This window comes from Danio rerio, chromosome 7, assembly GCF_049306965.1.
Source record: "Danio rerio strain Tuebingen ecotype United States chromosome 7, GRCz12tu, whole genome shotgun sequence".
Taxonomy (NCBI): Eukaryota; Metazoa; Chordata; class Actinopteri; order Cypriniformes; family Danionidae; genus Danio; species Danio rerio.
The window spans coordinates 36,873,945-36,886,399 of NC_133182.1; the positions used below are offsets into that span (position 1 = coordinate 36,873,945).

Consider the following 12,455-nt stretch of genomic DNA (forward strand, 5'->3'; position numbering starts at 1 on the left):
TTATTTTTTGATAAAAGTGCTTAACACAATTACATTTATAATCTAAAGCATTCATACTTGCCTACTGACTGCTAGGGCCATTTATATCAATGTTGATATTTAGCTGCACCATGTTTATTGTTTCGTAACAGCTCAATTTTACGAGGTGGGTCGTTAGCCCTAATGGTCAACCCCCAGCCTGGAGGATGAGGACATACACACATACACCATGGACAATTTAGCTTACACAATTCACAAATAGCACATGTCTTTGGACTGTGGGGGATGCCAGAGCACACGGAGGGAACCCACACGAACATGGGGAGAACATGCAAACTCCACACAGAATTCCCACTAACTCATTCGGGGCTCAAACTAGCAACCTTCTTGCTGTGAGGCGACAGTGCTACCCACTCTTCTACTGTGCTGCCCCAAAGCAATCCTATCTTTTTATTTTTAATTGTTTCAATACATCAAAATGATCAGTCAATTAGTCAAAACATACAGACATCTGTATTGTAGCTGTAATGAACACCAAGTGTTGATGGTTCATTAAGACTATCATGATGATTTGCAGAGACAAATGTATTGCACATGTAAATGCTCATACCTTTTACCTCTGAACAGCCACTCGCTGATCTGCCACAGTCATTTTACACACACCACGCAATTCACAGATTTTCATTTAGTTAAAAATCCCTAAAAACTAGCTTTCATCTTTCATAAACAGACTGTTACAAAAACAGCAAACTATTACACAGTGTCAGCAGCTTGTCTGCAAATTTGCCAATGCTGATCCTAGCTTCAGTGTCATTTCTGAGTTTGCTGACAAATGAAACACTTCTAAATGGCTTGGTGCTGTGTAGCTGTTTTACGCAATGCGATGTTGAATATGTAAAAACTTGATGACCAAATGAGTGTTACTATTTTCTTTCTTTCTTTCTTTCTTTCTTTCTTTCTTTCTTTCTTTCTTTCTTTCTTTCTTTCTTTCTTTCTTTCTTTCTTTCTTTCTTTCTTTCTTTCTTTCTTTCTTTCGTTCTTCCTTCCTTGCTTTCTTTCTGTAATCGGGGATGTGACACTGACAACAGGTGAGGATCCACATGCAGGTTTGCTAGCGAGGTCAGGCCAGCAATGGTCAACACAGGGGCAAACAGATGTATAACTTACAGGCAATCCAGAATCGTAGTCAATAGGCAATAGGTAGATGGTCAGAGGCAGGCAGCAGAGATGGATAGTAAGGAAGTAAAAATACTTCGTTACTGTACTTAAGTAGTTTTTTTCTGTTATCAGTACTTTACTCCACTACCTATTTTTCTGACAACTTTTTATTCCTTACATTTTTCACACAAATATCTGTACTTTCTACTCCTTACATTTTTAAACCACGCTCGTTACTTTCGTTTTCACGTGTTTGGTGGCGGGATCTATTTTATTTCTTGTCATTGCGCAATAATATGAGCGCACTTTTGATGCAGTCAGTCTTTTTTTCCTCATTGCGCGCCTGTTTGCTGCACTGAGCGGCCTTTTCCAGGCTGTCGCGCACCGTACGTGGACTAGTTTATGAAGATTGCTATGAGAAAGGCAAGGATGACTACACAGATGTGACAGAGGAAGTCGGCGAATTTAACATGCCTGATGCTGCCCTCTTTCACGCTAATAAGACACCTTTTACTCGTTCGGATCACAGGTAAACAAGTGAGACACACATTCCAGTTCAAAAGCATGCCGTTTAAATGCTTAAGCCTTGCACACTTCCGATCATGCTGCACGCAATTTCTCTGGTTTTTAATTTTATTACCGCGAAATATAGTGCTTTTTTGTAAAGATTTGTACATTTAGTACTAAAACAATCAGATACTTTATAAAATGTATGCATTGGGGTTTATTTCCTTTATTTCTGATAAGTTCATATTTCCTAATACAGTATTTATGCTGTTTTTCAGTTTTTATTGATTTTTCTACTGACTACATACCTGCAGGCCTATACTGTTGTCTTCAATTAATGATTTTAAACAAATATTTTACAACAACAAAAGTAACTATACTTGGTAATTTATTAATAAAAATATAGTGCAAAATCTTCTGAATTTATTACTTGAAAAAAGATCATGCACAAGTTTGTAGATTGTAGTCATGCATGTATGAGTTGCTTTAGCATAGAAAAATGTATTACAGTTTTTCTGTCACATTGCCACATTTCTCAGATCAGAATTGAAACCTACAAAAGCCAGTCTCCTGCTCAGAATCCTTGGTTCATCTCTAAAAACAAAGTTTCTGTGTCAATGAACATGTCAGTGGCATCAGAATGACATGACTCAAATTACTTAATAGTCATGTTGTCAAAACAGTGCACTAGGGAGGGCTATGCTGATGTAAACTATGACAATTTATTATTATTTTTTTTTTGGCTGTTTGTTCTGTAATTAGTTACCAGATCATAACATTGTGATACAGAAAGGAAAAAAAAAACAGCACTGCACAGCACAAAGAACAAACAAAATAAAAATGTGAACATAGGACAACATCCTTTCAGACCTTCATTTAAAAAAGCTGTAGACAGATTTAGAAAAGAAAGTCTAAAGGAAATGTAAAAAAAGTCATTGTGACAATATATTACGACAACCTGTTCAGCCATTTTTCATGTAAAGACTTAATCCATGAACACATGATTAAATGTTGTGGGGAGTGAGACTATTCATGAAATGTCTACATGGTATCGGCGACTGATAATGTAGGAAACAGCAGAGAATTGCACATTATTATGGATGTGCAAAAGCATTTGCGACTTGTTCATAATAAGAAACTGCTTTTTTACTGTGCACAAGTGACACGATGATCTGAAGATTGAACAGGGAGTTTTGAGAATTTAAATTTTTATGTGAGAAATGGACTAAAGTTACTAAGGAAAAACTGTAACAAAATAAATGTTTATTCAGTAAATAAAATAACCTCAATAACTAGAAAAAAACACACACTGAATGAACGGGTTATGTATGAGAGCTACTCTTTAAAGAGAATAAAGCACCTTTATCCTATTGCAAAAAAAAGTTTGCAGTCATATATATATATATATATATATATATATATATATATATATATATATATATATATATATATATATATATATATATATACATACATATACACACACACAAAATCTGACAAGGCCTACAGAATTATAGTGTATATGAATAGCAGCTGTTGTTTTTGTTGTTTTTGATTTTTTTATGTGTGTATATATGTATGTTTGTATTTGTGTGTGTGTGTGTGTGTGTGTATGTGTGTATATGTATGTATGTGTGTGTGTGTGTGTGTGTGTGTGTGTGTTATGAAATTATTTTAATTTGTTATTTTAATTCATCGTCCAACTGTGTTTCTAGAAAGACTTTTGTTTTTTAAATCTTGAATCTTCTCTGGGCAAATTACACTTGCAGCAGTCATCTTTTATAAATTCTTCTTCAGTGAAGGGTTTTCTCTGCTGTGCAATTAGCTGGGCTACATTATAACTAGCCAGCGAAGAATTTTCTTGCACTTTATTAGCAGGAAAAAAAATTGCTGTTGTTGAGCTGATAAACCAACTGCTATTTGTTTTACTTTTGGATCTCGTTTGGCACCAGTGTAAGAGCTGAAGGCCTGATGTTTTATTTTATAATGTCTTTTAATATTATATTCCTTCATTATTGCAACTGATTCCTGGCAAATATAACAGACACATATTCCACTGACCTCTGTGAAGAAATATTCTTTGCCCCATCGTGACTGAAATTTCCTGCACTCACTGTTGATTTTCCTTTTTCTTGCTTGTGCCATGGCTCGCCAAAACGTGATTATGAATTATGTTTCTTTTAGTTTGTTCGGTTCGTTTTACTTCTTAACAGGAACTGCTGCCTAATTAAAGGCATGAAATAGCGACACCCGGTGGTTATTTATTGATCTACGTTCATTTTTGTATGGCGGGCCAGATTCTATTGATATTCATAAAAAGCCTCGCAGGCCGCCACAAAACTGATTGCAGGCCACAGATGGTATTTTGGACACCCCTGATCTACAGTAACAGCCACAAAACTACATGATGAACGCTGAGAGTTTGCGTCAGGATGATGATACATAAACCAAGTTTTTGAGCGATGTTGTGAGGCTATATTACAGGGTGAGATGCTGCTTGGCTACTTTTTACATAAAAATTGGAAATTTATCAGAGGTTGCCACAGCAAAATGAACCTCCAATTGTTTCAGCATATATTTTACACAGAGGATATCCTTTCAGCTGCAACCCAGTACTGGGAAACACCCATACAAACTCACATTCTCACACACACTTATACACTATGGCCAATTTAGTTACCTATTATGGACCTATACCGCATATCTTTGGACTGTAGTTGAAACGAGTACTTTTTACTTTTGTACATTTTTGAGGCAGTTCTTCTTTACTTTTACTTATGTACAAAAGTGTAGTCAGTATTTCTACTTTTACCATAGTCGTTTTAAACATGAGTTTCTGTACTTCTACTTAAGTAAAGGATTTGTGTACTTTTGCCATCTCTGGCAGGCAGCAAACAGGATTAAACAAATAAACAAGGCAAGGATCAAAAACACGGTAAAGCAAGACAAAGGAAACACCTTGTTGTGTCACTAGAATAGATAACAAGACTCAGCAACAGAGTTTGTGTTTGAGCAGTACTTCTAGTCCGTGAATCAGTCTGAGAGCAGCTTCAGTTGTGATAGTGTAATCAGTTAGGATCTGGAACGTGTGTGTGTGTGTGTGTGTGAGCAGAGTGCATGTATGGAGTTGTAGTCCATAAAATGGTGGATTTGTAGTTCGTTACCGCTTGTGTTTTCCATGTCGTTTTAGATCGCTGATGATCGTGACACTATCATTCAGAGACAATTACAATGGAGGTTGTGCATTATTATCTACAGTTCCATTGTTGTGAGAGAAAACTGTGTGTTGCAGTATATTTGTACAGTATGTACAGTACAGTATATGTGTAGTAGATTCATCAGTTTTGGTACATTGAAGCCATGTCATGTCTCTTTGTCTCTGTTGCGTAATCCTCTGAGTTCATATAATAGTATCAAATCACTTAGCCCCTTTTCATCTTTCTCAGTTGAAATTTTAGTACAGTAGTTACATGAGTCATGGAAACAGCACGCATTTCCGAGAACAAGTCATTTTGTAATTATATGGTGAATTATGCTGTTGTCAGGGATACATTGTTGCACCTCACCAACACAAAAACAGATGGATCTCTGATTGTTTTATTGAGCCATAAACCCTGCTGGTGTTTTAATTATTATGCCATCTGAGCTAATACATTCAAACTATTTCTGCTAGATATTTTTTGTAGGTGTGCATTCATAGCATTTCTATTCAGAGGGATAGCTAACTCACCCAAACACTAAAGATAACCTTGTGATTTCTGTGATGGGGACAGAATCCAGATAAGCATGATGGTGCATTTGTGGGAGGCGTGCGAGGCCGCAGACCGAGTGCCTTAGTGCCGCCACCAGTGCCGATATACAGCCATATCGCACTGCTACAAGTGTGATATTGCGTTTATACAACAGTTTGATGGCATAATTGTGTAAATAAAAACAAAATCAAACATGGAGAGTCTCAAAAACCCTTTTGTATGAGGAACTACTTTCTTCCGCCTTTGATTCAAAGGTGTGCTGTGGTTTCCCCCACTGTCCAAAGACATGCGGTACAGGTGAATTGGATGAACTAAATTGGCCATAGTGTATGAGTAAGTGTGTGTGTGATTGTGTGTATGGGTGTTTCCTAGTACTGGGTTGCGGCTGGAAGGGCCTCTAATGTGTAAAAAATATGCTGGATAAGTTGGCGGTTCATTCCGCTGTGGTGATCGCTGATGAATGAAGGGACTAAGCTGAAGGAAAACGACTGAATGAATTAATATAATATATAGCTGCATACCATGACATATTGTTGAATTTGGCAAATTTTGAGTGAAGTACATATATAGAGCTGTACACATGCGTTAACTTTTTTAATATGTTGATCAAGTTTCAACATTTTTTTTTAAAGTTGTGCAAAGTTGATGCACAATTTACCTTAATATTTTTAGTTTTATTGATGACTAGAAAAGTTCATTTGATTCAACTCAAAATATAAAAGCAAGATTTTTTTTACAATGTATGCACCAGTCATTTGGTTTACTGCTTCTGAATTATAGCAATAAATCAATAAGATTGCACTTATCAGTCATATTTTTCTCTTGTGTGGTTATACGTTATCGTTCAGCGAGTTAACAAATAAGTGTTGCAGTTGCACATTAAGGGGCCTATCTCAGCAAAAATGATTTTCCATTCCAAAAACACCTTTTATGTTGACAAGAAAAAAAAGAAGCACGCCGATTTCCTCTGCTTGTGAACAAAACCTCAAATATACGCTGGTCAAGCGTGGATCTTCTGGTGCGCTCTTAAATAAACTTTGCTTAAATTCGATTTAGTGCATTTATGTCTCCAACATTTATTAGATTTACTAGGAATTTTTCTGAATTTCTCCAATAGACTTAGAGCGTCATTAATGCATCCTGAAGTAAAGTGAAACGGCTATAACTCCAGCAAGATAAAGTCAATGGATGCAGAACCACAGACCTAATCCATAAATAAAATATATTTATGGAAACTGTGTTCATCTTAACTGAAGGCTACGTTGTGTTTAATGGCTTCAGCATCACGCAACTGTCAGTCAGTCAGTCAGCACGTCACTTCAAAGGGTTTAACAAATAGCGCACATCACTACTACAGTTATAGAAAAGTTTGCGTTGTTATAATTCACTTACCTTTTAATACGTTTTGGTGCAATTATAACCCACTATTAAAACAACAACAATACCTAAATGTTTTGAATGAGAAGCTGTAATGTACCTGTGGAGGGATGCATTTTGATGTGGCGCCTCGCCATGGAAGAATGAATGTAGCGGAAACCATGCTTTTTAAAAGTTCTCTGTGGTTGTCTTGACAACACACAAACTGCTGCTCTTTAAATTTTTTAATCGTTTAACTGATAGCATTAATCGATAACAAACGCACCCTTTCGGTTAACGGTTAATCGATTACTTTGAGCATCCCTATTTGTAATTCCTACAGCGTTCACCTGATTTTAATACACTCAAATGAAAGCTGACAGTCTGCAGTTAAAGCACATCTTGTTCGTTTAATTTCAAATACATTACAATTGGTGTATGGAGCCAAAACTGTTAGAATTGTGTCGATGTCCCAATATTTATGGACCTAATTGTAATGTCTGTGCATATATAACATTTTCAGACTACATTCTTGCTTGTCAGTGCATGTTTTTTTGTGTGCTCTTAAGTATAAAAGTGAAGTTAATTTTGCATTGGAGAGGAATGTGATTAATGTGTGTTGGTGAGTGGGCGAGCGTGCATCAGCAACACAGACCTCGCTGCTCTACTGGAGAGAGCACTCCACACCATCATTAGTGCCTTTTCATATTTACATTTTTAATGTAGAGGAACAACATCAGTGTTCCCGTCTCAAATAAATCAAGTGCTTGTCCTGCAGGCCAGTTAGTCACAAGCAATTACGCTGAATGATGCAAAAGCCAGAACACTGTGGGGTTAAATTGCTTGTGGAGAGGCTTTTGACATGTGACTGTCTCCCTCATCTCTTTGAGAATAGGTGCATTTCAGTGGGAGAGAGAACCATTAGAGTCCAATCATAAATAACTCTCTCTGTCCTCTGTTTGAGACGAGAGAGGAAGAGAGCAGAGGCCAAACTACCTGTGATTGAATTTGAGGGCATTATAGTTTGGACTCGAGTCAGATTTCCATTATGACGAACAGCCCCGGTGTATCATATAGCCATGCAATAACACACCCACCTGTTAAATATCAGATTACGGCGAAACAAATGGCATCAGTTAGCACAAGGCATTTAAGATCCTTTCAGTGGTGAGCTGAAACATTGCCCAAAATTACTCATACTGTACCATTGTTACCTTACAATAGGATTACATGCTTTAAAACCCTGTACCGCTCTGATGGCTCCACTGAGGTGAAGTCAGATGGGAAATGGGAGATCCAAAAGGAGAATGATGGTAAAAAGACCACACTTTGTGGTATTAACCAGAAAACCAAGAGTAAAGGTATAGCTGCCATTCAACTGCACACAACAAGCGACAGATCGGAAGTAATTTATTTCCAATGAAGAGTAGTCCGGGAGCTGCATGGATTTCCAGAAAATTCAGATCTGATTTGAGCTGTGGATCTATTAAAATATTTGAACTCCTGCGACTAGACTGTACAGTATGCGATCATCCGAATATGTGATGTATTCCACTGTTGTCCAAACAAGTCCATGTGTGCGAGATGAGAAATAGGAGTATTTAATAGAGTCAATCTAGGGCCATATATAATTGCAAAATAAAATAGTAAATAAAAATAAAATAAAAATAGTAGATAAAAAGTTTGGCAAACAAAAAATAAGGTATTGAGCAAAAAATAAATAAATAAATAAATAAATGCAAAAATCGCAAAGCAAAAATTTTTCTTTTGAGAAATAAAAATTTATTTTGATAACAAAAATAAAGAACTAAAAAAGGAAAATTGAGTTTTGTGAAATAACAATGAAATTTGCTAACAAAAAAGAACTGTAAATAAAAATCAAGCAGAGCAAAAAATAAATAAATAAATAAAATATTTGCATTAAAAAAAACAAACTATATGTACTTGCAAAACATTTTTCTAGCATTTTTTTTATATTTATATATGACCCTAGATTTATATATGATCACCAGATTTATTTATAGTATACAGACCAACTTTATATTTAAATTAAAAGTTTTTGTTTTTTAAAGACTGTAATGATAATTTTCTTCAGAAATCACTCAAAGTATTTCTACTGTATAATAATGAATAAATTGATCAATAAATAAAATAATAAAATGAAATAATAAAATGTTCTATGATAATACAAATAATAAAAAATGTCTGTTTGTCTTACATTTTTTCCTTTTTTATTGTATTTCTTAAGAATCGTATGTTATTAATGGAAAAGAAGAATCATGACATATGGATTTACCATCACAATACAATCCCTATTTGAACAGAAATAACTGGTTCTTTTGTCTTCTCTATATAAGGTCTGTCTCATTCTGCTTCATTTTCTCTGCAGTCAAAGCTTGCTTTACATCTTTATCTGTCCATTGATTAGCTCTCCAGTTTCTGCTATGTGTTGAATCATGGGGTGAATTGTAACACCATTAGTTTAACCAATTAGAAATGAGCTAGTGGGGTGAAATCACTATCATATATGGCCATCACCCTCCTGAGGTGACAGGAGAAACTGTAGATGAAAAGTTAATGCAAGACTTATGTGTTATAAAAGATCCAGAAATATGATCTGAGCAGATGGTGAGATTTATAACACACTTTGGGAACTGTGCAATTGACTAACGTGTTTCTTATATATTTCTCAATTTCAAATAAAATGATTTTAGATTTGGCATAATACTTCAACAACCATCAAATATTTACATGCCTCAGTAAATCAATGCATAGCAATATTAATATTCATGTTTTGCTAAATGTAAATTGGCAGATGCTTTCTAGAAAATGGTGGAGCCTTTCAATGCTATTTTGACAGAAAATACAAAACATGACATGTCATAAATGATCAGTAACAGATTATAGCCTTACATCTCTTTAAACGACTAGACTTGGAGTGACCAAACTCTGTCCTCTGGGACACAACTGTGCTAGCTAATCAAGCTCATACTAGGCTTTCTAGAAACATCCATGTTGGTGTGCTGAGGCAAGTTAGAGCGGCAGTATACTCTGCAGGACGCCGGCCTTCCAGAATCAAGTTTGGTCACCCCTGTTCTAGACGGACATTTCTGAATGAATAGTGGATGTATTTATGTGGTGGCGTAAAGTTGATTCAGGTCATCGACTAGCCTGGTAATGCTCTGCTGGGCTTTGCAAATAAACAGAGAATTAGCATATTCATTTTGTTCACAGAAAAAGTCAGACACAGTGCACAGTAAATGTGCTTCGATAAATTATATGGATACATTTTTGGAATGAATTAATGACTTATCTCTGGCCATTGTGTGTCTCTGTCAGAGACAACAGTACATTATCAAAATAAGAAGTGACATACTGTACTTGTTCTGGGTATAAAGTTAGGGGCATCAAGTACTGGTATTGACCCATCCTTCAGAAACAGCATTACACATTTATAGCACATAAACATGCAAAAAAAATAATAATAAACTTTTCATGTTACTTTAACATATTTAACTTTTAAATATACAACACATTTACTTAAAGAGCCCATATTATACATGAAATAGGGTCATATCTTGGTTGTAAGGGTCTCCAACAACAGTCTAATATGCATGCAAGGTCAAAAAACACTTTCATGGTCTTATAATCTGCATTTATTTTTACCTAATTATTCCAGCGACTCCATGAATCGTCCAGTGATTCATTTGTTCCCAAACCCCTCCTTAGCGCGAAGCTAATCTGCGCTGATTGGACCAATGACAGTCTGTTGCGATTGGTCGACTGCCTTCAGTCAGAGAGTGAAATGCCCAACAGCTAATCAGAAATATAAAAGTAATCACAGTTCATACACGCTCGATAATGTAGGCGTGGATTTTAGCTGCCAGTGGGTCAATGTAAATACAGTCGATGGAAAATACAGACGACTAACTATTTTATTGAGCAAAAACTCCAAAAACTGTCGAGGAGATCTCCTAGCTTGTCTCACTCTGCTCTTTTCACAGACACACTCACAAACACACATATTGCCCTCGTCCTTGCGCGCGCGCACACACACACAAAAACACACACCTCCGGACGACAACACGCGCGCGCACACACACACAAACACACACATACCTCCGGACGACAGCGCGCGCACACGCACGCACACACTACCCTCGTCCACGGAGCTCCGTAAGCAAAGCAGCACGCGTCGCGTTTTTAACGTGGCTTTGCACCCGATATGAGAATTAAGCGAGTTAACCTGATACAGTACACTCGGTTACAAGTAACAAATCACAACTAAATACATTTGCAAGCTAGAGTAAACGAGGCAACAACTTTAATCACACGTACTTACACTTGAGAAATGGAGGAAGAAAAATCCATCCTGACGTCCATCAGTAAGTTACTCTTTACTGATCCTTCCTTTAACAAACGCCGATGAAGTATTCTTTGTAGCATGTAGTTTGCAGAAGTTTCCAGTAGTTTCCAACTGCTTGGCTATAATGCTGAAGTTTCATCTTTGGGTAGAGACTCGATAATATCCATCTTCAGTGTGACTTCAATCGACCGGCATGTTTGTGTGTGTGTGTTTGTGGGTGTGTGTGTGTGTCTGGGTTTCTATGTCAGAGGGCGGGGCCTCAGGTTTGAAATCTCCCGGGTTTGCGTGTGCACGTGAATAACTTGGTTTCGTTCGTACGTCATGGCGAAACACCTAATGACTCGGTATCAAGGTGACTCGTTTGAAGCACTATTGGTCGACTCTTTTTTTTTTTTTTTTTTTTAGATGAATCAACCGTTTTAAACACTGTACTCTTACAGATTTAAGCCTTAGTTGGATACTTCACTTCACTTAGAGTTGTGTTACACACTACATGGAGGGGAATTTTCAAAAACCCATAATATGGGCTCTTTAACAAAAAAAAATAAAAATAAAAACACTTTATTTTTGTGCATAAAGTACACTACAGCATAAGTTTTTTTTCCCCTTCAGCAGTTGTATTATGATGGGTCTGCTTTACCATAATGATGAAACCCGAATCCTTCAGCTTTTCAACATGCAGACACCATGTTTAAGGGTTAAAGTAGATGTACTTTGCTGATAAGCAGTGAAAATATAGGCTGGCATGAAACTGGAATAAATAACAACTCATTTCAAGCAATTCCTAATCTGTACTTTCTTTTGATAGACAACTCGACCATTGATTTTACATTTACAAACAGCAGCAATACACGCTGCACAAAAGTCAATATGCGAACAAATAAAACAGTGGCACTTTCAAATCAGGATAAAATTGTCCCAAATATTTTAATGTAACTGCATGTTTACACAGATCAGGTATTGGTGTAGATAAAACACAGTTAATGAGAACATGTTGCTCTGAGAGTGCTTTAATTTTATAATGTGTAGCTCATCTGATTTCCCTCAGGATCTGAGAACTGACAGCTGAGAACATCTGCCTCATTTTAGACACACACACACACACACACACACACACACACACACACACACACACACACACACACACACACACACACACACACACACACACACACACACACAGTTAAATGTAACACTGCAGCATAGATGAAGTGTGTGTGTGTGTGTGAGGAGAGAGTGAACAAGCTCCATTCAGATATCTTGCTCATTCTGTGGAGTGTTGACCCTGAGGCCTTGACAGTTCAAAAACCCATTAAATGTGTAGCAGTTGCCAGAGC

General features: G+C 36.6%; 1 protein-coding gene across 1 annotated transcript in view; it reads left to right on the plus strand.

The window, feature by feature from the left end:
* The first annotated feature begins 1,491 nt into the window (after positions 1-1,491).
* tox3 (TOX high mobility group box family member 3) overlaps positions 1,492-12,455 on the plus strand; it is a 292,726-nt gene continuing 281,762 nt past the window's right edge. The window contains exon 1 of the mRNA XM_073908782.1: positions 1,492-1,666. The gene's annotated coding sequence lies outside the window, so the exon portion shown is untranslated. The remainder of the gene's footprint in view (positions 1,667-12,455) is intronic.